Genomic DNA, 25,403 nt, shown 5'->3' with positions numbered 1-25,403 from the left:
AAATAGACAGAAGATAGGAAAGGTCACTTTGCAGTCAGCACAAAACCCTAAAAAAGCCACACAGAGAGTGCAGGGAAAAATACCTTCCACACCGACTAACGGAGCGGAGGCGCCCCTGTGCGTCCAGAGCTTCCAGCAAGCAAGGCAAAATTCACATAAGCATGCTGGACAGAAAAAATAGCAAACAAGAAAAATGCAAAGCGAAACTTAGCTTAAGCTGGAGAAAACAGGTAACCAGGAAGATCCAGGAGCGAACTAGACCAATGCTACAACATTGACAGCTGGCATCGGACAAGGATCCAAGTGGAGTTAAATAGAGCAGCCCACTAACAAATTAGCCTCGTCACCTGTGGAAGGAAACTCAGAAACACCCACAGGCATCAGAGAAAGTCCATGGACAGAACCAGCCGAAGTACCATTCATGACCACAGGAGGGAGCCCGAAAACAGAATTCACAACAGGGATGGACGTGCTGTCACTGTCCTGTGTTGTGGGATGGACGTGCTGTCACTGTCCTGCTTTGTGGGATGGACGTGATGTCGCTGTCCTGTGTTGTGGGATGGACATGCTGTCACTCTCCTGTGTTGTGGGATGGACGTGCTGTCACTGTCCTGCTTTGTGGGATGGACGTGCTGTCGCTGTCCTGTGTTGTGGGTTGGATGTGCTGTCACTGTCCTGTGTTGTGGGATGGATGTGCTGTCACTGTCCTGTATTGTGGGATGGACGTGCTGTCGCTGTCCTGTGTTGTGGGATGGACATGCTTTCACTCTCCTGTGTTGTGGGATGGACGTGCTGTCACTGTCCTGCTTTGTGGGATGGACGTGCTGTCGCTGTCCTGTGTTGTGGGATGGATGTGCTGTCACTGTCCTGTGTTGTGGGATGGATGTGCTGTCACTGTCCTGTATTGTGGGATGGACGTGCTGTCGCTGTCCTGTGTTGTGGGATGGACATGCTGTCACTCTCCTGTGTTGTGGGATGGACGTGCTGTCACTGTCCTGCTTTGTGGGATGGACGTGCTGTCGCTGTCCTGTGTTGTGGGATGGATGTGCTGTCACTGTCCTGTGTTGTGGGATGGACATGCTGTCACTCTCCTGTGTTGTGGGATGGACGTGCTGTCACTGTCCTGCTTTGTGGGATGGACGTGCTGTCGCTGTCCTGTGTTGTGGGATGGACGTGCTGTCACTGTCCTGTGTTGTGGGATGGATGTGCTGTCACTGTCCTGTGTTGTGGGATGGACCTGCTGTCGCTGTCCAGCGTCACCTCCCTATTCATAGATAAATTTATTATCTGCCAGCTAAAAGAGCAAGATATTGACAAACCAGTCCAGGATGTCACCCTATACAGCTTCCTGGAATGACATCAAATAAATCCACGGATTGAACGCTGGCATAATAATTTGTGCCATGACAGGTCTAGCTCTTCAACGTCTTGATGGCAGGCTACATGGTTGAATGATGCAACCATACAGCCTGACATCCAGCAGAGACACTGAGCGGCGTCTGCTACCGCTGCCCAGTGTTTCACAGTGAATTCCTATAACCTGTGACATCACCGTGAGTGCAGGAAAGTTCTCACGGTGCCATCAGAAAGGTCCCGGGAGTTCATAGCTCATTGACATCAGTGCGAGCAATGTTACAACTTTTCCCACGAAGCTCGCGCTGGCGTCAGTCAACTTCACACTACAACGCTCATCTGCTTCTTGGCTCCAGGTTCCCTAAAGTCAGCAATAATTGTAGTTTTTCATCAGTAGATAACGTGCAACATGTATAATAATTTTTTAAAACATTTTTCTTTGTATTTTTCTCATTTCAGATGTAACGATTTTTCTTCCATGATGCTTCATGATTTTTATGAATCAGAAGGAAAAAACTTTAGTGTTCCCATACCGGGAGTCGAACCCGGGCCGCCTGGGTGAAAACCAGGAATCCTAACCGCTAGACCATATGGGAGAAGCTGTGAATGTGCAGCTCCAGCAATGATCCGAGACCCTGAGATCCGACCGGTGGATCCTGACCGCTAGACCATATGGGAGAACACACTTGCTCAGCTGTTTACACTGGTCAGGATGTGTGGCAGCCGTAATGTCACTAATAGCAGCTCCTCTCAGCTCCTGAATGATCACCTCTCTGCCCTTCAGCTTCAGTTGCAAAGTGAAGGGTATCTTGTCTTTCATTTACATATGCAAATTGTCTTTTCAGAGAGGAAACGGAGTATCCCAAACAAAGCCATTTTATTGAAAATACAATGACCACAAAGAGACAAAAACTGCAGCGGAAAAAAACACGACAAAAATTCATGTAAAAACTGTGCCCAAAAACGCAGTGAAAAAGCGTAATAAGAGTTACCTAACTTAGCAAATTGATGCGTAAAATCGGCAACATTAAATTGATGCTGCTAACAGATTCAGAGGTCTTGATCCATTGTGGGAAACAATCCTTAGCCTGAAATCAAGCTCCTCATTGATAGAATATAATAACGGCAATCTCAGAACACTGAGAGGACAACACTGGACACGTTTCGCCTTCTGTCACATCTTCAGGGTATGAAAACCATGAATTGATTAAAGGAATTGACATGCTCACTCTCCGGGAGGCTTCTGCTGGGAAGTTGCCTGCGCTCTGGACTCAATATTAGAGAGGGAAATCTGCGGTCAACAAAGCCGCCATAAGAGCGACGGCGAAACCTTCACCTGGCAAAACTCGGTGCCTGCGCTGACGTGTGCAAAAAGCCCTAGATCACTTTTCCACACATAAATTGTGGATCTTTTTCTGCTGATTTTACCAGAACTTAGAGGCTCTCAGGATCTGATAATTTGGCCTTGGTTTCCCAGCAGGTCACGTGTCAGCGTGAAGGTCCATTTACAGGGGTTGATACTTGGCGAGGGAGTGTTCACCACAGCAGTCTCTGATTGGCACCACATCACCCTGTGTATTCAGATGCGCTGCTGACAATATGCACATTAGGGGACTCAACTATCATATTAACAATCCTTCCCAATCTGCAGTAAATCTCCTCTGTGATCGTCTGCACCAGTCAAACGGTGAGAAAAAGGAGATTAAGAGGTATCTACTCCCTGAGCAGCTCACTGCAGCCCATCAAACTGGCCATGAACGCACTACTCCATAACTGACATCCTGCGGTGCAATGTCCCCAGGATCATAGAGATGTAGAGCAGATGGTGTGTGGAGCGTTGGTGGTATAGTGGTGAGCATAGCTGCCTTCCAAGCAGTTGACCCGGGTTCGATTCCCGGCCAACGCAGAAAACATTTTTTTCCTGCATAATGAAATCCGTTCGTCAGTGCTGAGCCTGGAGGACGCATCCGAAATCCTGTCCTGCTGACACCACCAGATCCTGCACATCACACTGCTCAGATCCCAGGAAGGAATTTCTCCTTTTCCTTTTCACAAAAATTCATCCGGATCTCAGAGCTCAGGAGCGACATTGTGCTCGTAGTCACAGCCTGGTTCTGTAGAAATCCACGGCAGGGCAGCGGGACTTCGCTAAGGATTGTGAGCTGAGCTCTGAGCTTTGGAGTCCAAAAGATTCCTCAAAATACTCAGTGCGAAGAACATTCATTTTTTAGTAGATTCTCTCCAGAAAAAAACCTCTTTCCAATCATTTTAGTGTGAAATCCACTTTCCTGTTAGTAAGTAGAGATGAGGGAACACGACATGTCACAATGTTCTTATACAATCACACATGCCATTGCGTGCTTCTTTTCTTTTTTTTTTAAGTGTGGATTCCATTTTTGCATACTGGAAGAACATTTAAGGAGTCTACAACGTGATTGGTGCCCTACAAATACAGTTGGGCAACTTTCTAGCAACCCCTTTCTATGTACATGGAGAATCAAATTGGGGACAGTGAAAAAAACTTGCATAGTTTGAAGAAAAAAGTTGCGATGTAGCACAATCCCAAAAGAGAACCATTGACCTTTTATGGCTTTGTTTGTTTATAGAAACTGCTGAGAGCTCGTGAAGGCCTTCTGGTCCTTTGGCACAAGTTGATCCAGGATTTAGGGTTTTGACCAGTAATTTTTGAGCCAAAAGGGTTTGCTGTAGACAGAAGCATTTAGATGAAATATAATGATGAAGAGTATAAAACACAACCGTTTAGCAGAGGATGGTTTCGATCCTTGCTCCCTGCGGCCCTGCGTTTAGTAACCCGATGATTACCCTGGTTACCAGTGAAGACATCGCTGAATCGGCGTCACACACGCCGATTCAGCGATGTCTGCGGGAGATCCAGCGATAAAATAAAGTTCTGGCCTTTCTGCTCCGACCAACGATGTCACAGCAGGATCCAGATCGCTGCTGCGTGTCAAACACAACGATATCGCTATCCAGGACGCTGCAACGTCACGGATCACTAGCGAAATCGTTGTTAAATTGTTCAGTGTGACGGTACCTTTACCCTTAGTAGTCTACTGTCTGGCCTTAAGGTACCTTCACACTGAGCAACTTTCCAACAAGAACGACAGCGATCCGTGACATTGCAGCGTCCTGGATAGCGATCTCGTTGTGTTTGACACGCAGCAGCGATCTGGATCCCGCTGTTCCTCTCCTGTTCATCGCTGCAGCAGGGCGCGGGAGCGCCGCTGATCACACAGGACTTACAGGCCATCCTTAATTGTGACGGCTCCTGTTACCAGCCTTCCTCCACCCGGGACACATAGGCCTTATACTGGCCCCACTTCAAGTATAACCCCATAAATAAGACCCAGGAGGGTCGAAACGTTGGGTCTCTGTCTGTATATATTTCTGTCTACAAAAATCTGTGGCAACTTTGAAGTTCTTTGTTTGAATAAAACCTGGCATATACCTTTTTTGCATCATACCAGTATTGTGTGCGGTAATTTTTCTCTATCTGGATCCCGCTGTGACATCGCTGGTCGGAGCTAGAAGTCCGGAATTTTATTTGGTCGTCAGGTCGGCGTGATTCGTCATGTTTGACAACGATGCCAGCAATGGTTTTTCATGGAGCGAACAACCAGCGAGAACGATAAGTACGTCACTGGATCGCTCCTGCATCGTTCAGCTGTTGCCGGTGTTTGACGTCTCCTAGCGACCTAAACAGCGACGCTGCAACGTCACGGATCGCTATCGTTCTCGTTGTAAAGTTGCTGAGTGTGACGGTACCTTTAGCTATATATAAGATCTATCCTGCTCCTCTTCCTCTACTTAACCAACACCTATAAATATCCCTAATGTACAGCCATGAAGGAAACATATAATACACCGAAAAACCAACCTTCACACCAAGGCCATGAGATAAAAAATATATATAATCTTTATTGAATACAATACATATTAAAATCAGATAGTGGCGGGTGAAATACCCATGGCACAGGACAAAAGGTGGGCAACCCAGATCAAGAGTTCCATAAATAACATCATTGATGGAGACAATATGAGCCAGCAAGTGCCAATGTGCAGTTAATCATGTACACACATACATATAGTGGAATGTAAACAGTAACATATATATTTACCGAATGGAGCGCTCCTGGGGACCCACCACACCCGACGCGCGTTTCACACCGAAATGCTCCTCTTCCTCTACTTACTGTCAGTGAATGTTACATTGATTTCCGAGGTTAAACTGACAATCAAGCAAATCGCTAATAAAACACAGCAAGAAAATATGTAATAAAACACAACAATACCGATGCTCCATGCTGGAAAAAGTTTCTATCTCGTAGAGGTGAGGACTCGGCTCTATGTCCATTTGTCCTATAATCTTTAGTGAGCGGCCATAACCTCACAAACTCAAATTTCTCTGCCAAATTCAGATGATTTTGGTAAATGTAATTCCTGAAGATTCTCTAATTACTGTCACATATTATTCTTAATGTGAATGACCCCGTTAATACTGGAGGCAGTGGGATGTCTCCTGTGTCTACAGGGGGTTTCCAACAACAGGACAGAGCGGCGATTCTGCATCATCTCTGGGCCTCGTTGTGTCCTGTTTTGTTGGTAACTGTCTGACAGACATGACCGCATATGCCGAGTACGGTCTTTTCCTACGTATGTAACCTAACCACCAAGACTGCCCACCGACCAAACCTTTTCCTTAAATAAAAACATAACCAATTATTCTTTTGGATATTTTGGCCACAGCGGCCAACTTTTATTAACAAAATTAACATAAACATAAATACAACAGTATAAATTCGAGGGGAGGGTTCTTGGAGCTAAAAAGATCTGGCAAAAAACCCCACAAGAGAAGATCGACCACCATATTACCCTCAGCCGTGAAAACCAGCTCGAGGGCACCGTACATCCCGTTCCGGGAAGAGAAAAAACCACCGACAGCTCCCAGGGTAAAACCCCGTCCAGAGCCCATACCAAAATGCCAGATCCAACCCCACCACATTTTAAATTGCCTGCAATTATGCTCCAATTCCTTCCCCCAACCAATCAGCGTCAACTCCAAGAACCCCCGCCCCCCCACCACACACGAACAGCCCTGACCACCTCAGGCTTGTGAGTGCCCCAACGCCACCAACGCCCGTTCAACTCCCTCTTGCAATGCTAAAGTCCACAAATCAATCCCAATCGCGTTTAAGTGGACTCCGTCCTCCAACCAATAGTTACCAAGCCCTGACTCCAATTCAAAATGTCTCACACTAATCCCCCCGTTCCTGGAAACAAAACCCGCTATTGCCCTATTCAACTTGACCCTAGCCCTATTAATACCCTTCAAAGATCTAGCCCCCCTCCACCGTTGCCTAGGCACAATATCTGACCATACAATCAACACCCCAGGAAATGATACCTGCAACCTCAACAAATCGAACCGTATGTCCAGTGGCGTAGGAAGGGGGGTGCGGGGGGGGGGGGCGGTCCGCCCCGGGCGGCACAATGCGGGGGGCGGCCGGCGCTGCAGGAGAAGAAAAAAAAAAAAAAAAAGACGCCCCTTTAAATCTTCGGGCGGCGCCGTCCGCCGCCACGACCAGGGCCAGCTCCCCCCACCACCGGACCCCGCCCCCCGCTCTATACTCACCTCTCCTGGTTCCTGCGGCGCCGGCAGCTGCAGCGTCCTCTGACTCTGCGACGTCTCAGAGCAGAGGGCGCGATGACGTCACTACTGTGCGCGCCGCTCTGCCTCTCTGTCCTGAGCGTCGCAGAGCCGGAGAGACGCTGACTGCACCGGACCTGCGCTAGGAACGGGAGAGGTGAGGATTTTACTTTTTTTTTTTTTTCTTTATGTCTGACTGTCTGGGGCTGGGGCAATGCTGGACACACTGGGGCAATACTGGAGACCATGGGGCAGATTGCTGGACACACTGGGGCAATACATGAGACCATGGGGCAGATTGCTGGACACACTGGGGCAATACATGAGACCATGGGGCAGATTGCTGGACACACTGGGGCAATACATGAGACCATGGGGCAGATTGCTGGACACACTGGGGCAATACATGAGACCATGGGGCAGATTGCTGGACACACTGGGGCAATACAGGAGACTATGGGGCAGATTGCTGGACACACTGGGGCAATACAGGAGACCATGTGGCAGAATGCTGGACACACTGGGGCAATACAGGAGACCATGTGGCAGAATGCTGGACACACTGGGGCAATACATGAGACCATGGGGCAGATTGCTGGACACACTGGGGCAATACATGAGACCATGGGGCAGATTGCTGGACACACTGGGGCAATACAGGAGACTATGGGGCAGATTGCTGGACACACTGGGGCAATACAGGAGACCATGTGGCAGAATGCTGGACACACTGGGGCAATACAGGAGACCATGGGGCAGATTGCTGGACACACTGGGGCAATACAGGAGACCATGTGGCAGAATGCTGGACACACTGGGGCAATACAGGAGACCATGGGGCAGATTGCTGGACACACTGGGGCAATACAGGAGACCATGGGGCAGATTGCTGGACACACTGGGGCAATACAGGAGACCATGGGGCAGATTGCTGGACACACTGGGGCAATACAGGAGACCATGGGGCAGATTGCTGGACACACTGGGGTAATACTGGAGACCATGGGGCAGAATGCTGGACACACTGGGGCAATACAGGAGACCATGGGGCAGATTGCTGGACACACTGGGGCAATACAGGAGACCATGTGGCAGAATGCTGGACACACTGGGGCAATACAGGAGACCATGGGGCAGATTGCTGGACACACTGGGGCAATACAGGAGACCATGTGGCAGAATGCTGGACACACTGGGGCAATACAGGAGACCATGGGGCAGATTGCTGGACACACTGGGGCAATACAGGAGACCATGGGGCAGATTGCTGGACACACTGGGGCAATACTGGAGACCATGGGGCAGAATGCTGGACACACTGGGGCAATACAGGAGACCATGTGGCAGAATGCTGGACACACTGGGGCAATACAGGAGACCATGGGGCAGATTGCTGGACACACTGGGGCAATACTGGAGACCATGGGGCAGAATGCTGGACACACTGGGGAAATACTGGAGACCATGGGGCAGAATGCTGGACACACTGGGGCAATACAGGAGACTATGGGGCAGATTGCTGGACACACTGAATACTGGAGACCATGGGGCAGATTTCAGGACACATTGAGGCAATGCTGGAGACCCTGGGCAGACTTCTGGACATACTGGGGCAATACTGGAGACCATGGGGCAGATTGCTGGACACACCGGGGCAATACTGGAGACCATGGGGCAGAATGCTGGACACACTGGGGCAATACAGGAGACCATGGGGCAGATTGCTGGATACACCGGGGCAATACTGGAGACCATGGGGCAGAATGCTGGACACACTGGGGCAATACAGGAGACCATGGGGCAGATTGCTGGACACACTGGGGCAATACTGGAGACCCTGGGGCAGATTTCTGGACACATTGAGGCAATGCTGGAGACCCTGGGGCAGACTTCTGGACACACTGGGGCAATGCTGGACACTGGGGCAGATTGCTGGACACACTGGGGGTAATATGCTGGACACACTGGGGCAATGCTGGACACTGGGGGTAATATGCTGGACACACTGGGGCAGACTGCTGGACACACTGGGGAAAGGCTGGACACTGGGGCAGATTGCTGGACACACTGGGGGCAGTGCTGGACATACTGGGGCAGATTGCTGGACACACTGGGGGTAATATGCTGGACACACTGGGGCAGATTGCTGGACAACATGGGGGTAATATGCTGGACACACTGGGGCAGATTGCTGGACAACATGGGGGTAATATGCTGGACACACTGGGGGCAGGACTTGAGGCATGGGCAGAATGTAGATACGGGGCATGATTGGAGACACGGGGCAGGATTGGATCATGGGGCAGGACGGATACGATGGAGGCTGGTGGGGCAGGATGTGGAGATCATATGGGGTAGAATGGATACTCATGAGGGCAGGATGCGAGAACATATGGCTGGAGCCAGGAATGAGATAAACGGGGCCAGGGTGGGGAATAGTGTTACCATAGGGGATAATTAAGGGATATTATTACTGCAGTGATGTATTTATTTTATTTTTTGAGTATACTGTTTTAAATGGGGGGGCGGTCCTGTTACTGTGCAGAGTGACACTATATCACCTTTTTTTCTTCATGTGATGTAATGTAGAAGTTGTGAAAAATTAAGTAATGTGTTCTGCAAGCGGAGCTCGAGATAACTGTGTTATTTCCTGCAGAAACGAGTCCTGGCTGGAAGGAATGATGGCGGTCTGTGCTGGATGAAATATGAAGGACTTCACCTAGAGACGTCACTGGTGAGTCAGTGTTACCTATACACTGACACTATACACTGTATACTATATAGAGGTCCTGTGTATAATGTCACCAGTGATCTCTGTATTACCTCTACACAGACACTGCATACTAAGTACAGATCTCCTGTGAATACTGGCACTTATGGTGATAGTATTGTGGTTTTTTTTTATTACTGATCAGTATTGTAGTATTCAGTCACTATGTGGTGGTAATATGTGGTCTGGAAATGGTGTTGTGGTATTTGTCCCTTGTATGTAGTATTATTCGGTCACTATGTGGCCTGGTCATGGTGTGGTGGTATTAAGTCACAGGTGTGGCATGTGGGGGTGACACCATTAGGCCCAGTTTAAGTTCTACAAAACAGGAAAACCGTTTTTGGTAACCTTTGTGTGTATTGAGCCGGGGGAGGGGGGGGGGCGCCAAACTCGGGAACAGCCCCGGGCGGCAAAAGCTCTAGCTACGCCTCTGCGTATGTCCCTAATCAACTCCCTGACAGGCCGCACACCCAAGTCGTTCCCCCCCAAATGCACAATTAAAATGTCAGGTTGTCTATCTAAACGAACCGCCTTAGAAAATTCAGAAAGGGCCCTACTCCATACCATCCCCCTATATCCCAACCACCGAATGACAACTTGACGCCTACTAAACCCCAGTTGCCTACCGTCCGGCCTGACCTCGGCCCGCAGCGCCCCCCAATGAACGAACGAATGTCCGAAGATCCAGGCTAAGTAAGGGGACACACCTGCAACAAGATGCATGAAGAAAAAACACTTGGGTCAAATACAAAAATCATAATCACCCACTAAATTAATGACGGACGTAACTTAAGTAACGATTGGAAGTCCACCTGCCAATTCTACAAATGTCTTCCGCGCCCAAACCCAAACTATCTGCTTCTGATGCCGCCCCGATACGAAATGAATGCGACCCAAACAAATCCGGAGAAAGGCCCAACTCCCGCAAGCCCCTTCTTAACACCGCAATGAACTGAAAGCGTGACAAAAAGGACCCATCTACGTGACACAACAAAGGGCCAGATCTGCCTGACCATAACTGCCAGTATGCTTCCAGACAACCTCTAGGGCACATCAGAGACCCGTTAACCCTCCCCAGCACCACACGTTTTCCTCTCCCCATTTGGTCAGTCTTTGAACGCCGAATCCAAAAAACGATACCCCCCGTCCAAACTTCCACATCCTCCGCCAACAAACCCCCTGCCCGAACTCTGGAACTCGACACCAGCTCCCCAACACGCAATGCCCCAAAAAATGCTAATGAAAAAGCGAGACGAAATAACGCCAACTCAAAACTCGAACCACAAATAATCTCCAAAATTCCTCCTAACCGTTCGAAAAGGCTAAACGAAATGGGGCGGCGACGGTCAATCGACTGATTGCCTCTCCTAAAACCCCTAAGTGCTTGTCTGACCAAAAAATGCTTAGTCGCGTCCACCAACCCCTGCAACTTAAAAGCAAAAGCCAATCCAGCAACAAATTTGTTTACCTTCGAAATCGACCAACCTTCCTCGGCCGCCTTACCGATCAAGAATAACACCGCCAACATCCTATCTTTGTCAGACACCAACTGGCCCCACACCAACACCCAACTTTGCCATACCCTCCAAGAGGCTTCGTATGATGCCCAGGTTTGACTCGTCACAGACTCCCGAATCAACCGGCCCGCTCGTCCATAATCACGCTCCAAAGATGCGAAGGGCATTCCTCTCCCGAGATCTCCGCGTCCGGCGCCAATTCCCGAAAACGGTCCCACTGGAAACGAGACAATGCATCGGCTATTGAGTTCTGCACACCCGGCACATGCACAGCCGAAATACAAGCGTTCAGCTCCAAGCACCGGAAAACCAACTCCCTTACCAACTTAACCACCGGGGGGGATGAGGCCGATAAACTGTTCATCACCGACACGACGCTCATGTTGTCGCAATGAAAATGAATCCTCCTGTTAGCAAACATTTCACCCCAAATGGAAACCGCCACCACGATGGGAAACAATTCCAGCAAAACCAGATTTTTTGTAAGGCCCAACTCCCTCCACTGGCCCGGCCACCGTCCGGCACACCAACGACCACCGCAATAGGCCCCGTAACCAGCCGAACCGGCTGCATCCGTATAAATCTCGCAATCAAAGTTTGTTAAGACCTCCTGCTGAATCAACGACCGCCCGTTGTAATTGCACAAGAAACGTTGCCACACTAGCAAGTCGTCTTTGTGTTCCTTGCTCAGGCGAACAAAATGATGCGGCTCTTTCACACCTGGTGTTGCGACCGACAACCTGCGACAAAATATCCTGCCCATGGGTATGATCCGACATGCAAAATTCAATCTACCCAAGAGAGACTGCAACTCTTTCAAAGTCAGCTTCCTCCTCCTTCTAGCTCTATCAACCTCCTGCTGCAGCATGGCCAACTTATCCTCCGGCAACCGACACTCCATTCTCTCGGAGTCAATTAAAATTCCCAAAAAACTCAACACTGTGGTGGGACCTTCCGTCTTATCCGCCGCTAATGGGACTCCAAAAAGTTCTGCTACCCAAAACATAGCCGTTAACGTATTACGACACACTGCGGAATCAGGCGGCCCAATAAACAAAAAATCATCCAAATAATGGATAACCGACTGAACTCCCGCCACGTCCCTAACCACCCACTCCAGAAAAGTACTAAATGTCTCAAACAATGAACAAGAAATGGCGCAACCCATTGGCAAACATCTGTCCAAATAGTAACCACCATTCCAAAAGCAACCTAACAACGGAACACTGTCCGGATGCACCGGAAGCAACCGGAAGGCCGATTCAATATCCGTCTTTGCCAACAGCGCCCCCGGGCCATGCCTTCTCACCCACTGTACCGCTGCATCGAATGATGTATACTCGACAGAGCACAGTTCCTGGGCGATGCCATCATTTACCGACCGACCCTTTGGATACGACAAATGTTGAATCAACCGAAATTTATTCGGCTCTTTCTTAGGCACCACCCCCAAAGGGGAAACCACCATACCCTCAGTCGGCAGGTTCAAAAACGGCCCAGACATCCTTCCCAACTCCACTTCTTTCTTGAGTTTAACATCAACCACTTCGGCATGCAACATTGCCGACCGCAAATTCTTAATTGAAAAAGGAACCTCGTGACTCGGAGGAGGAATCCTAAAACCATCCGCAAAACCATTAAAAATAATACCTGCCTTCACCTGATCAGGGTACCTATTTAGAAAGGGGGCCATCTCGTGAAGCCTCACCGGGCTCTCCCCCTTGACCGGCACCCACAACTGGCTTTCCTTTCCCCTTCCTGAAACACTTTGAAGCCCCGTGTGAACTTCCATTACAGTGGGAACACACGTGCTTAAATTTACAGGTGTTACCGTATTTACACTGCCCGTCATTAAACTGCCAGCAGGTTCCAGACTTCTCCTTTGCTCCCTGTGCACCCTGACTACTGCTTCCGTGTCCCGCCTGCTGGCTGCCACCACCCCCGGACCCATGAAAGGACTGCCCATGTCTAGCTGGGGCCATAACCTTCAGCCAAAGGCCTATATCCTTCTGGTCCCACCTAATTTCCGGCCTCACCGCCTTCCTCTGCCTAAACTGCTCATCATACCGCAGCCACGTCTGACCGCCGTATGTACGATGCGCCTCCCCAATCGAGTCCAGATAACAAAACAAACCCGAGCAATTCTCGGGCGCTTTCTCCCCCACTACGCTCGCCAATATTGCGAATGCCTGTAACCAATTCGCAAATGTCTGCGGAATTAACCGCCACCTCCGCTTTTCTTCCTCCTCCTTTTTGCTATCGTCTTTTTTCCCTTTATCCAAGTTAAACTTCTCCAACGGAAGCAGGGAAAAAATTTCCACATACTCGTCTCTCCAAATCTTCTCCTTCACGTCCTTTTTTAAATGCGCTCCCAACGGCCCTTCAAAGCACACATAAACTTCCCCTTTCGCTCTGTCATCTAATTTAACTGTATCGCCTTTCTCCTTCTCTGTCTGAACCGAAACCGATACACCTGCCGATGCCACCTCCAATACCCGACTAGGGCTTACCAACCCACTTCCCGACGGGGGTACCACCCCTCGCCCGGCCAACCACGCCTCCACCGGCGATGCGGCAACCCCAGTTGCTGACCCCCCCTCCAATCTACGCAAAATTTGTGACATACCCTGCAATAAGTCCTGCATACCTGGCACCTCTGCCACAATCGGCCCACTCCTCTGCCGTTCCTCACACACCGCCACCCGACCTCCCCTAACTTCCTGCAACCCGGCCCCTGCGGGCGACAAACCAGACATAGACTCATACTCACAACGCTGCGCGGGTGCTGTGTCCCCGCCAGCCGGACCTCCGGATCCCTGTCGCTCCGACCTCCCTTGACGATCACCGCTGGACTCCGACACCTCCTCACTGCGTCGATGCCCTGGGCCCGCGCCCCTGGCCTCCTCGTCACCAGGGGGGACCCGAGCGTGCTGGAACTGCTGCGCCGCTAGCCCTCTCTGCCCCAGGCCCGCGCCCCTGGCCTCCTCGTCACCAGGGGGGACCCGAGCGTGCTGTAGCTGCTGTACCGATCCACTCCTCCGTCCGCCGTCAGTATCCCCCGCCACCCCACCGTCCGATGGGTAACGGGTAAACGCTGCTCTATGTTCCTCTATATCTCCTGGGCGACCGCGACCGATCCCCGCGTTCCAACCCGGGCGAGCCCGCCCGGTCGTGTAACATTCTTCGCTCCCGAGCAGGCAGCTCGACACTGCTGCCTGCATCTCTCCCTCCGCTGCGCCGTTCGGTACAAGCGGGACGTATAAGATCCCCCGACCGCTGACCGTCCGCCGCCTGTGTACTCCTCGTGGTCATCCCAGCAGGCACCCTGGGAGGTGATGGGCTGTGGGTGCCTGCCGCCGGTAAAGGGTCCGGATTACTGGCTGCTGCTGCTGCTCTTCCTGGCCGTGCTGCTCTTCCTAGCCGCGCTGCTCCTCCTGGCTGTGCCACTCTGCCTGGCTGTGCTGTTCCTCCTGGCAGCTCTGCTCTTCCTCTTCCTGCCGCTGCGCGCCCCCTGGGCGCTGTGGATCTGCAGGGGGCAGGGGGAGCGGCGGCCGCTCTCCCTCTGGACACCGGCACAGCAGGAGAAGCCGGTGGAGCGGCGGCCGCGCGTCCCCTGGGAGCAGGAGACCTGACAGGAGCTGGGGAAGCTGCGGCTGTGCTCTGCCTGGATCGCTCAGGCCGCACTTCCGGTCCGGCGCTCCCGGCAGCAGCGGCGGTGTCCTGGGCCCGACTCCCGGCGCCTGCAGACCGGGCACTTGGATTCCTGCCGGCGCGGGAGCGAACGGAGGGGGCAGCGCCGCCGGACTCACCGCCCGCAGGGTCCCTGGAGGGGCTCCGGAGCCTGCGCCTGCCACGCGCCGGGACTTCGGGGGATAGTCTCTCTGGGGGCCTGGTCCTCCTGCCCCGTGAGCTCTGCCCGGATCCTCCTGCAGCACCGATGATGGAGGCCAGCTGGGCCTCAAGCCAGCCCCCTCTCCTGGACCTGGCCATCTCTCTCAGCTGGGACATCATTGAATCCGCCGACGCCATCCTGCACATCTTCCTTCCTCTGGATTAAGGTAGGGAATGGCGGTTTTCCCGCACTTTCCCTACTACCTCCCCCTTCTAAACCCCTCCCCCCCCTTTCCATTCTCCTATCCCCAGCCGTAGCATTATTTAAAAAGACCGCCCGGCTCAAAGCAGTCATGGGGGGCCTCCTCCCAGCTGCGCTTTGTTCCAGCCCCCATCTTTACCTTTCATTAGAAGGCAAAAATATGTCGAGATCCCAGAAATCAGATCCCAGCCTTATACACGGGAGATCACATGGACAGAATAAAAGGTGACACAAAAGAGACAGCAGTCACATGAGGGGATAATCTCTGACATGCAGCTGACAACATTGGTGGGAGAACATCAGACGTACGGACAACAGAGAAGCAGAAGTTTCCGCGTCAAACGCAATGTTGTACCTGCCTAAAACAGCAGCGACCGGAGGGGACTCAGATCACTGATGTTTGGTCATTTAAGTATCACGATCGTCAATGCTGTCGTGCACCAGCTCCATCTAGTCACCATGCACTAATTTCAGGGGGCCGAACAGACAGTTGATGTCATCTCCTAAAGGTACCGTCACACATAGCGACGCTGCATCGATACCGACAACGATCCGGATCGCTGCAGCGTCGCTGTTTGGTCGCTGGAGAGCTGTCACACAGACAGCTCTCCAGCGACCAACGATCCCGAGGTCCCCGGTAACCAGGGTAAACATCGGGTAACTAAGCGCAGGGCCGCGCTTAGTAACCCGATGTTTACCCTGGTTACCATCCTAAAAAGTAAAATAACAAACGCTACATACTTACCTACAGCCGTCTGTCCTCGGCGCTCTGCTTCTCTGGTCTGGCTGTGAGCGCCGGGCAGCCAGAAAGCAGAGCGGTGACGTCACCGCTCTGCATTCCGGCTGACCGACGCTCACAGCCAGAGCAGGAGGAGTGCAGAGCACAGCGCTGAAGGACAGACGGCTGTAGGTAAGTATGTAGTGTTTGTTTTTTTACTTTTAGGATGGTAACCAGGGTAAACATCGGGTTACTAAGCGCGGCCCTGCGCTTAGTTACTCGATGTTTACCCTGGTTACCAGCGAAGACATCGCTGAATCGGTGTCACACACGCCGATTCAGCGATGTCTACGGGGAGTCCAGCGACGAAATAAAGTTCTGGACTTTCTTCCCCGACCAGCGATCTCCCAGCAGGGGCCTGATCGCTGCTGCCTGTCACACTGGACGATATCGCTAGCGAGGACGCTGCAACGTCACGGATCGCTAGCGATATCGTCTAGTGTGACAGTACCTTAACTCTCCAGATGTTACACCAAGCAATCACTACGAGGAACCACAATCATGGAGCAGCCATTGTGAATCCAGCGACTCCATACACTGCACAGACCGGCATCCTAGAACTGGACCTCAGGGAGAACAAGACGGAAGAGCTGGAATACCCCAGAAAGTCTCTTGATGGTGGATGTTACATCAGTACATTATAGTAATCACCGATGAGGGAGGTTTCTAGAATCAGAGCTTTTTCAGAATCCATGGAAGCTCCTGATTCTTCTTACGAGGATTGTGTTGGTAATGAGACTTTCTGTAAATATCAAAGTATCTAAACTCCTCTAGTAACCAGAGAAACAGACGACTAAGGCTACTTTCACACTAGCGTTTTCTGCAATCCGTCACAATGCGTCGTTTTGCAGAAAAAACGCATCCTGCAAAAGTGCTTGCAGGATGCGTAGTTTTTTCCCCATAGACTTGCATTGACGACGCATTTGCGACGGATTGCCACACGTCGCATCCGTCGAGCGACGGATGCGTCGTGCTTTTGCGGACCGTCGGGAGCAAAAAACGCTACATGTAACGTTTTTTGCTCCTGACGGACCGCTTTTTCCGACCGCGCATGCGCGGCCGGAACTCCGCCCCCACCTCCCCGCACCTTACAATGGGGCAGCGGATGCGCCGGAGAAATGCATCCGCTGCCTCCATTGTGCAGTACGTTAAACGCTAGCGCCGGAATCTCTCCCCGACGCATTGCGACGGGGAGATTCCGACGCTAGTATGAAAGTAGCCTAAGAGCAAAAAACACTGAAGCTGCAAAATGTGAAAACAAAAATGAGTGTCAGTCTTGGCTTCCTTCCAAGTAGTTGACTCTGGTTTGTTTCCTGGCCAAAGATTGGCTTTATTCCTTCATCATGAACTGTCCTTATTCATATCACACATTTAGACTCCTGGTGAAGACTTTCTCCTTTTTCTCGATCTCATAATCATCCAAAACCTGAAATTGGTCACAGAATCTGCTGTAAAAATGTTTGGAAAACTCTTCCTATTCATATCAATACTAGGTCCACATAGTAACATAGTAACATAGTTAGTAAGGCCGAAAAAAGACATTTGTCCATCCAGTTCAGCCTATAGAACATGAGAAGACTACTTTATAATTTTTCTTTTTCCTGAAGATGTTTTCATCAATGCCTGGAAGAAAAGAAACCGTCTATATTATTATTACCAGTAGCCCTTGAAGGGAACTTCCCCAAACTATACAATGTCCTACTCAAGCGCTGCCGGGAAAAACTCTTAGAAAACGACACAATCTTGTCCTAAAGAGGTTTCTGCTTCAAAAGCTACGAATGGCTTCAGAAACAGTGGATTTGGCCAAAGTTCTCAACCCCACAGGAAGACAGCAGCCGAACATAAAGCAAATTCAGATGTTCTTTTTTATGGTGTATTTCCATTCACCCCTTCCCACCCATAAAAGAGTATACGGTTCATGGTTTCTTCTTTTTCTTGTCCTCCTCATCCTCCACCATATCTACAGGGTCATGATCCGACCCTCGGGTGTCTTTGATTCCCTCCTATATAATTTTTAGAGGCCTACCTCTAAAATTCTCTTACATATATACGTATATACCCCCAGGGTTAAATGTTTTTCAGCCCTTACACTTAGTGTGCAAAGACTGAAATAACAGCTGTGATAACAGTGACAGCAGGTGCCACTGATGGGAGACGTAGTCTCATCTGCCGGCGCCTGTACTCACACTGAAAAAAAAAAACAGTAAAATTGCATGCATATTCAAATAAAAATAAAAGCCCATTATACTCACCTAACACCAAATTCCCTGCGACGTCGTTGACTAGAAATAATGTAAATTAATAAACAAACATATACTAACCTTAATCCACGTAATCCCCAGTGTCCCACAGCGATCTCACGTGTAGAACAGTTACATCGGGAGATGTGACCGCTCTGCCTGGCCGCCGGCGATACACTGACAGGAGGTAATCGATCCCGCATTGTATCACCAAGCTGCTGTGAGAGAGTTCACCGGAGTTCCATGGGGCTGTGTGTCCGATCTGTGTCCAGGCGCCGTGTGTCCGATCTGTGCCCAGACCCTGTGTGTCCGATCTGTGCCAAGGCCCTGTGTGTCCAATCTGTGTCCAGATGCCGTGTGTCCGATCTGTGTCCAGACGCAGTATGTCTGATCTGTGTCCAGGCCCTGTGTGTCTACTCTGTGTCTACGGGCTGTGTGTCCGATCTGTGTCCAGACGCCGTGTGTCCGATCTGTGTCCAGGCACCGTTTGTCCAATCTGTGTCCATACATGTAGAAAAACCGCGGAGACACCATCACGTGTTTCTCAACGCAAGCAATAAATAGCCAGGTCTTTCACCGGGAAGGAACAACCACGGGAAGGGCAGCATCCAAAAAGGAAAACCACCTATGCCAAAACATGGTATCCATCCACAGACAGCTGTTTCAGGGTATTTGCCCCTCATCAGTGTGGAGTAAGAAACTGGCTATTAGGAGCAGTGCCTAGTAAAAGGACTATAAACATAAGGATGAATGACCGCGGGGAGATCAAAACATCCAACACCGCGGAAATGCCATCACATGTTTCTCAACACAGTGATCCAGAACACTTCCCCCATCCCTTGTGGGAAATATGCAAATGCATGTAGAAAAGCCGCGGAGACACCATCACGTGTTTCTCACGTGTGTCCAGACCCCGTGTATCCAATCTGTGTCCAGACCCCGTGCGTCCAATCTGTGTCCAGACCCCGTGCATCCAATCTGTGTCCAGACGTCGTGCATCCAATCTGTGTCCAGGCGCTTTGTGTCCGATCTGTGTCCAGTCACTTTGTGCATGATCTGTGTCCAGGCGCTTTGTGTCCGATCTGTGTCCAGGCGCTTTGTGTCCGATCTGTGTCCAGGCGCTTTGTGTCCGATCTGTGTCCAGTCACATTGTGCATGATCTGTGTCCAGGCGCTTTGTGTCCGATCTGTGTCCAGGCGCTTTGTGTCCGATCTGTGTCCAGGCGCTTTGTGTCCGATCTGTGTCCAGGCGCTTTGTGTCCGATCTGTGTCCAGGTGCCGTGTGTCTGATCTATGTCCAAGCCCCGTGTGTCCGATCTGTGTCCAGGCGCTTTGTGTCTGATCTGTGTCCAGACGCTTTGTGTCTGATCTGTGTCCAGACGCTTTGTGTCCGACCTGTGTCCAGGTCTTTGTGTCTGATCTGTGTCCAGACGCTTTGTGTCTGATCTGTGTCCAGACGCTTTGTGTCCGATCTGTGTCCAGGCGCTTTGTGTCCGATCTGTGTCCAGGCGCTTTGTGTCTGATCTGTGTCCAGGCGCTTTGTGTCCGATCTGTGTCCAGGTGCCGTGTGTCTGATCTATGTCCAAGCCCCGTGTGTCCGATCTGTGTCCAGGCGCTTTGTGTCTGATCTGTGTCCAGACGCTTTGTGTCCGATCTGTGTCCAGGCGCTTTGTGTCCGATTTGTGTCCAGACGCTTTGTGTCCGATCTGTGTGCAGGCGCTTTGTGTCTGATCTGTGTCCAGGCGCTTTGTGTCCGATCTGTGTCCAGGTGCCGTGTGTCTGATCTATGTCCAAGCCCCGTGTGTCCGATCTGTGTCCAGGCGCTTTGTGTCTGATCTGTGTCCAGACGCTTTGTGTCCGATTTGTGTCCAGACGCTTTGTGTCCGATCTGTGTCCAGGCGCTTTGTGTCTGATCTGTGTCCAGACGCTTTGTGTCCGATCTGTGTCCAGGGCGCTTTGTGTCTGATCTGTGTCCAGGCGCTTTGTGTCCGATCTGTGTCCAGGGCGCTTTGTGTCTGATCTGTGTCCAGGCGCTTTGTGTCCGATTTGTGTCCAGACGCTTTGTGTCCGACCTGTGTCCAGGCGCTTTTTGTTTGATCTGTGTCCAGGGGCTTTGTGTCCGACCTATGTCCAGACGCTTTGTATCCGATCTGTGCCCAGATGCCGGGTGTCCGATCTGTGTCCAGGCATCATGTGTCTGATCTGTGTCTAGCTTCTATGATGGAAACTGACCCCACCGAGGACAGTGTGTACAATGTTGCAAGACTCATGCTTATAGGTAAAATGCACAATGAAAAAATAGGGACTGCACTCCTTTGTGTAAACCAGTGGTCCCCAATCTTTCTGGCCTAGAGAGCCACATTCAGCTCTAAGAGAGGGTCGCGAGACACATTCAGCTCCTACCCCCTCACAGTAGTGGCAACCAAAGCCACCATTACAGGTATAATGATAACCAAACCTTTTCCACAGAAATCACCCTGATGCAGTATGCCCAAGATCCAGAGGTCCCCACAATACCCCCTGTGATGGTGTGATATGTTATGTGGGTATAATTTTGTGTATATTTATACTTTACTGATTTTCATAGTGTTCTCTTGTTGCCCTGTATCATTCTGTGTATTCCCCATATTGTCTAGAGTCTCAATTACCTTCCAAAAGGCTAATAATTGGATTAGCTCACTGACTGTCTGCAGCCTGACTGTAGCTATGCCTTTTGATGACCCCCTTAATCTCAGAAGCACCTTTGTCAGGTCTGGCAGGCCTGAAAACCACCCCAACCTGTCTGACTACCCCATCTCATGAGGAGGGGGTTGGGGAGGACAGGAGCTGGAAGTCAGTCCCGTGTGGTGAGGTTGGTGGGAACACAGCACGTCAGAGAGAACGGGAATCATATGGATTTTTTATCCTCTGTCTGCTGGATTATTGGACTCTCATCTCCTTGGACATTTTATCCTGTTACTGAACTGCATTCGTGTTCTGGACTATTGTATCCTCAATGTGGTGGATTGTTTATGGAGCTTTTAGTTTTGCCTATAATAAAGGTCTTGGGATTGTTCACACTTCCCTCGCTCTGTTGATTGTGTGGTATCGGAGGAGGACCCCGTGACACCCCCATTCAGTATTCTCCCATCCAGCACTCCCAACATACTTTCACATCCATCTTCAAGCACCTCCTCTGACCGGTAGTATCATCCTGTCTCCAGCGTACCATACTTAAATTATTTCTAAACCCCTAAGACCACTATATGTGCATCCAGATCTGCTCTTCTGTGCAGGGGTACTCATAAAATTCACTATTTTGAGATTTGCTCTTCATTCCTTGTCCTACGTTGTGGGATGGATGTGTTGTCACTGTCCTGTATTGTGGGAAGGACGTGCTGTTGCTCTCCTGCGTTGTGGGATGGATGTGCTGTCACTGTCCTGTGTTGTGGGATGGATGTGCTGTCACTGTCCTGTGTTGTGAGATGGACGTGCTGTCACTGTCCTGTGTTGTGGGAAGGACGTGCTGTTGCTCTCCTGCGTTGTGGGATGGACGTGTTGTCACTGTCCTGCGTTGTGGGATGGACGTGCTGTCACTGTCCTGTGTTGTGAGATGGACGTGCTGTCACTGTCCTGTGTTGTGAGATGGATGAGCTGTCACTGTCCTGAGTTGTAGGATGGACGTGCTGTCACCGTCCTGCGTTGTAGGATGGACGTGCTGTCACCGTCCTGCGTTGTGGGATGGATGTGCTGTCACCGTCCTGTGTTGTGGGATGGACGTGCTGTCACTGTCCTGCGTTGTGGGATGGATGTGCTGTCACCGTCCTGTGTTGTGGGATGGACGTGCTGTCACTGTCCTGTGTTGTGGGATGGACGTGCTGTCACTGTCCTGTGTTGTGGGATGGATGTGCTGTCACCGTCCTGTGTTGTGGGATGGATGTGCTGTTGCTCTCCTGCGTTGTGGGATGGACGTGCTGTCACTGTCCTGTGTTGTGAGATGGACGTGCTGTCACTGTCCTGTGTTGTGAGATGGACGTGCTATCACTGTCCTGAGTTGTAGGATGGACGTGCTGTCACCGTCCTGCGTTGTAGGATGGACGTGCTGTCACCGTCCTGCGTTGTGGGATGGATGTGCTGTCACCGTCCTGTGTTGTGGGATGGACGTGCTGTCACTGTCCTGCGTTGTGGGATGGATGTGCTGTCACCGTCCTGTGTTGTGGGATGGACGTGCTGTCACTGTCCTGTGTTGTGGGATGGACGTGCTGTCACTGTCCTGTGTTGTGGGATGGATGTGCTGTCACCGTCCTGTGTTGTGGGATGGACGTGCTGTCACTGTCCTGTGTTGTGGGATGGATGTGCTGTCACTGTCCTGTGTTGTGAGATGGACGTGCTGTCACTGTCCTGTGTTGTGGGAAGGACGTGCTGTTGCTCTCCTGCGTTGTGGGATGGACGTGTTGTCACTGTCCTGCGTTGTGGGATGGACGTGCTGTCACTGTCCTGTGTTGTGAGATGGACGTGCTGTCACTGTCCTGTGTTGTGAGATGGATGAGCTGTCACTGTCCTGTATTGTGAGATGGACGTGCTATCACTGTCCTGAGTTGTAGGATGGACGTGCTGTCACCGTCCTGCGTTGTAGGATGGACGTGCTGTCACCGTCCTGCGTTGTGGGATGGATGTGCTGTCACCGTCCTGTGTTGTGGGATGGACGTGCTGTCACTGTCCTGCGTTGTGGGATGGATGTGCTGTCACCGTCCTGTGTTGTGGGATGGACGTGCTGTCACTGTCCTGTGTTGTAGGATGGATGTGCTGTCACCGTCCTGTGTTGTGGGATGGACGTGCTGTCCTGTGTTGTGGGATGGACGTGCTGTCACTGTCCTGTGTTGTGGGATGGATGTGCTGTCACTGTCCTGCGTTGTGGGATGGACGTGCTGTCACTGTCTTGTGTTGTGGGATGGACGTGCTGTCACTGTCCTGTGTTGTGGGATGGATGTGCTGTCACTGTCCTGCGTTGTGGGATGGACGTGCTGTCGCTGTCCTGTGTTGTGGGATGGACGTGCTGTCACTGTCCTGTGTTGTGAGATGGATGAGCTGTCACTGTCCTGTATTGTGAGATGGACGTGCTATCACTGTCCTGAGTTGTAGGATGGACGTGCTGTCACCGTCCTGCGTTGTAGGATGGACGTGCTGTCACCGTCCTGCGTTGTGGGATGGATGTGCTGTCACCGTCCTGTGTTGTGGGATGGACGTGCTGTCACTGTCCTGCGTTGTGGGATGGATGTGCTGTCACCGTCCTGTGTTGTGGGATGGACGTGCTGTCACTGTCCTGTGTTGTAGGATGGATGTGCTGTCACCGTCCTGTGTTGTGGGATGGACGTGCTGTCACTGTCCTGTGTTGTGGGATGGACGTGCTGTCACCGTCCTGCGTTGTGGGATGGATGTGCTGTCACCGTCCTGTGTTGTAGGATGGATGTGCTGTCACCGTCCTGTGTTGTGGGATGGACGTGCTGTCACTGTCCTGTGTTGTGGGATGGACGTGCTGTCACCGTCCTGCGTTGTGGGATGGACGTGCTGTCACCGTCCTGCGTTGTGGGATGGACGTGCTCTCACCGTCCTGCGTTGTGGGATGGACGTGCTGTCACTGTCCTGTATTGTGGGATGGACGTGCTGTCACCGTCCTGCGCTGTGAGATGGACGTGCGGTCGCTGTCCTGTGTTGTGGGATGGATGTGCTGTCATTGTCCTGCGTTGTGGGATGGACGTGCTGTCACTGTCCTGTGTTGTGAGATGGACGTGCTGTCGCTGTCCTGCGCTGTGAGATGGACGTGCTGTCGCTGTCCTGCGCTGTGAGATGGATGTGCTGTCACTGTCCTGCGTTGTGGGATGGACGTGCTGTCACTGTCTTGTGTTGTGGGATGGACCTGCTGTCACTGTCCTGTGTTGTGGGATGGACGTGCTGTCACTGTCCTGTGTTGTGGGATGGATGTGCTGTCACTGTCCTTTGTTGTGGGATGGTCGTGCTGTCACTGTCCTGTGTTGTGGGATGGATGTGCTGTCACTGTCCTGTGTTGTGGGATGGATGTGCTGTCACTGTCCTGTGTTGTGGGATGGACGTGCTGTCACTGTCCTGTGTTGTGGGATGGACGTGCTGTCACTGTCCTGTGTTGTGGGATGGTCATGCTGTCACTGTCCTGTGTTGTGGGATGGACGTGCTGTCACTGTCCTGTGTTGTGGGATGGATGTGCTGTCACTGTCCTGTGTTGTGGGATGGTCATGCTGTCACTGTCCTGTGTTGTGGGATGGACGTGCTGTCACTGTTCTGTGTTGTGGGATGGACGTGCTATCACTGTCCTGTGTTGTGGGATGGACGTGCTGTCACTGTTCTGTGTTGTGGGATGGACCTGCTGTCACTGTCCTGTGTTGTGGGATGGACGTGCTGTCACTGTCCTGTGTTGTGGGATGGACGTGCTGTCACTGTCCTGTGTTGTGGGATGGATGTGCTGTCACTGTCCTGTGTTGTGGGATGGACGTGCTGTCACTGTCCTGTGTTGTGGGATGGATGTGCTGTCACTGACCTGTGTTGTGGGATGGATGTGCTGTCACCGTCCTGTGTTGTGGGATGGACGTGCTGTCACCGTCCTGTGTTGTGGGATGGATGTGCTGTCACTGACCTGTGTTGTGGGATGGATGTGCTGTCACCGTCCTGTGTTGTGGGATGGACGTGTTGTCACTGTCCTGTGTTGTGGGATGGATGTGCTGTCACTGTCCTGTGTTGTGGGATGGACGTGCTGTCACTGTCCTGTGTTGTGGGATGGACGTGCTGTCACTGTCCTGTGTTGTGGGATGGACGTGCTGTCACTGTCCTGTGTTGTGGGATGGACGTGCTGTCACTGACCTGTGTTGTGGGATGGATGTGCTGTCACCGTCCTGTGTTGTGGGATGGACGTGCTGTCACTGTCCTGTGTTGTGGGATGGATGTGCTGTCACCGTCCTGTGTTGTGGGATGGACG

At 51.4% G+C, this 25,403-nt stretch overlaps 1 non-coding gene across 1 annotated transcript; it reads right to left on the bottom strand.

The window, feature by feature from the left end:
- Positions 1–1,877: 1,877 nt before the first annotated feature.
- TRNAE-UUC (transfer RNA glutamic acid (anticodon UUC)) lies at positions 1,878–1,949 on the bottom strand. Its single transcript has one exon. It is a non-coding gene; the product is annotated as a tRNA-Glu (tRNA).
- Positions 1,950–25,403: the final 23,454 nt, after the last annotated feature.

Source organism: Ranitomeya imitator, unplaced genomic scaffold (genome assembly GCF_032444005.1).
Source record: "Ranitomeya imitator isolate aRanImi1 unplaced genomic scaffold, aRanImi1.pri SCAFFOLD_1630, whole genome shotgun sequence".
Taxonomy (NCBI): domain Eukaryota; kingdom Metazoa; phylum Chordata; class Amphibia; order Anura; family Dendrobatidae; genus Ranitomeya; species Ranitomeya imitator.
The sequence above is the reverse complement of the archived record's forward strand: the minus strand, read 5'-3'. Positions and strand labels throughout refer to the sequence as shown.